This window comes from Triticum urartu, chromosome 1, assembly GCF_003073215.2.
Source record: "Triticum urartu cultivar G1812 chromosome 1, Tu2.1, whole genome shotgun sequence".
In the NCBI taxonomy this organism is placed as follows: domain Eukaryota; kingdom Viridiplantae; phylum Streptophyta; class Magnoliopsida; order Poales; family Poaceae; genus Triticum; species Triticum urartu.
Window position 1 is genome coordinate 47,283,950 of NC_053022.1, and position 2,889 is coordinate 47,286,838.

Consider the following 2,889-nt stretch of genomic DNA (forward strand, 5'->3'; position numbering starts at 1 on the left):
ATTGGCGAGCCACTCGGAGTGGTAAATTTCTCGAATGAACTCCGCTGATAAGAGCCAAGCCACCTCCTCGCCAATGGCCTTCCTCTTCTGGACAGCGAACCGTCGAAGATGTTCTTTCACAGGTTTAAATTTTGGGTCGACTCGTAGACGGTGCTCAGCCAGCCCCCTGGGAACTCCAGGCATGTCAGAAGGCTTCCATGCGAAGATGTCCTAGTTCTCACAGAGGAACTGGATGAGCGCTTCTTCCTATTTGGAGTCGAGCGTCGTTGAGATGTGAGTCGGAGCAGCATTTGGATCGGTCGGGTGAATATGAACTGTCTTCGTTTCACCGGACGACTAAAAAGCTGATTCTGAAGCAGGCTTCTTAGCTCGTAGCAACTCACTCGGATCTGCAGTCTTCTGATACTCTTGCAGCTCGACCACTGCCATCTGAGCGTCAGCAATCTTTGAGCCTTTCTGAAAACACTCTTCTGCTTTCTTTCGATTGCCTATAACAGTGATCACACCTCTGAGACCAGGCATCTTCAATTTGGGATACACATAACATGGTCGAGCCATGAAGCGTGCATAAGCTGGCTTGCCCAAAATAGCGTGATACGCACTTTGGAAATCCACAACTTCGAATGTCAACTTTTCCTTGCGGTAATTCTTGGAATCACCGAAAACCACATCAAGAGCAATTTGGCCAAGTGACTCGGCTTTCTTCCCAGGAATGACTCCATGGAAACTCATGTTACTGGTACTGAGCTTGGACATCGGAATGCCCATCCCTTTCAATGTTTCTGCATACAGTATGTTCAAACCGCTGCCTCCATCCATCAGGACTTTGGTCAGTCGAGTGCCTTCGACAAATGGGTCGACCACCAGAGCTTGCCTCCCAGGGGTGGCAATGTGCGTAGGGTGATCAGACTGGTCGAATGTGATGGCAGTCTGGGACCACTTCAGATAATTGGGTGTTGCCGGAGCAACCATATTTACCTCACGGTTAATAACCTTCAGTCGACTTTTGCTCTCAACATCAGCAAAAATCATTAGGGTGGAATTGACCTGGGGGTACCCATCGTCACTATCTTCCTTGTCCTCAACTTTGTTCGACTCTTTTTCCTTATCTTTGGACTGCTTGCCCTGAAACTGCTGGATCAGGAGCCGACACTGTCGAGTGGTATGCTTTGGGTAAATGAATTTACCCTCTTCATCTTTCTTGGTGTGGATGTGACACGGTAGATCCAAAACATCATTTCCATCTTGGTCTTTAACTTTCTTAGGGTTCCAAGGCCCTTTGGGTTTTCCCTTAAACTTTCCCTGGGTCACGGCCAGGGCCTCCCCAGGAGCGGCTGGCTCGGCTTTCCGCTTCTGTTTCCGACTAGAATTTCCTCCGGTTTCCTGGGCGACTGCTTTATGCTTGCCACTCCGGAGTCGATCCTCATCTTCACCATTAGCGTATTTGGTGGCAATCTCCATCATCCGATTCAGAGACATCTCTCCGGTTCGACCGAACTTCAGATTCAATTCTCTATACTTAACGCCTTCTTTAAAGGCACAAACTGCTTGATGATCTGGTACATTTTCAACTGTCTGATGCAATGTGATCCACCTCTGGATGTAATCACTCAGAGTTTCATTCGGTTTCTGCATGCAAGACCGCAATTCCGTAAGGCCTGCAGGTCGCTTGCATGATCCTTCAAATGTGGTGACAAACATTCGGGAGAGATCCTCCCAAGTGTAAATGCTGCTGGGTGCTAACTGATTCAGCCACGCTCTGGCCGAGCCTTCTAACATGAGAGGTAGGTGCTTCATGGCTACCTCATCATTCCCACCGCCAATCTGGACAGCCACTCGGTAATCTTCGAGCCAAGTATCGGGCTTGGACTCACCGGTGAACTTACTAACTCCAGTCGCCAACCTGAAGTTGGGAGGAATTACCGCGGCTCTGATGGCTCGACTGAAACACTCCGGCCCTGAAACATGTACTCTGCTACTGGTAGGCGCATCTCTGTCGTGGCCTTCTCGGTGAGCTCTATTCCTGTCAACCAAACCTTGAACGAGAATGGATCTCGCATCAAAGCCTGGTTCCCTGGGGTCGACTGGAATTCTCCGCCCAACACTATAAGGGCGCCTGTCATCCTGCTGTCGAGGCACATATGATCCACTCCTCGGGGGAGGGGTTGGCACTCGACGTCGATCATCACGATCGAGTCGGTGATCATACCGCTCATTCCTTCTGTGCTGATCATGCCGGTCTCCACGTCCCTCACGCCTCGGGGTGATCTTGGGCTGTGAGCCGACTGGACTGTATCCGCTGCAACAGATCGGCTATGTATCCTGTTCCGCGACTGAGAAACAACGGAATTCTGGTCTCCTGCTGCCCGGAGCAACGCTCTGATTTGCAACAAGCCTCTGCCAGCCTCTGACTGGGAGGGCTGAATCGACTCTTCTATACAAGCCGCAGCCGCCAAATTCTGAATTGGAGTACGATATACCTGCGGGGGCGGAAAGAGCTGACGTCGACTGGATTCCGGAGCCCATTGACGTGCTCGCTCGTCGAGTACTCGCTGGAGATTCTCCACTCGAGTGCGCTCGGCCAAGTTAGCCAAGCGCACATCCTCCAAGGCCTGGGCCTCGGCGGTTTCTCCAACGATAGGAGTGCGGAGTGCATCCATGTTTCGGCGGCGAAGCTCCTCTCGCTGCACTGACGTGAGAGGCTCGGGGAGATACTCTTCATGGGGACGCGACGGGTCGCCTCCATCCGCGCCTCCGTCAGTGCGGGGAAAACCGGGAGGACTGTGTGGCCCATCGATCACCAGAACCTCTGCCGCTGGGTCACTGCTGTCGCATTCGGATGCGGTCTCTGCGGAGCCAGTCGACAAGTCGAACAGGTCGTAGAGGGAT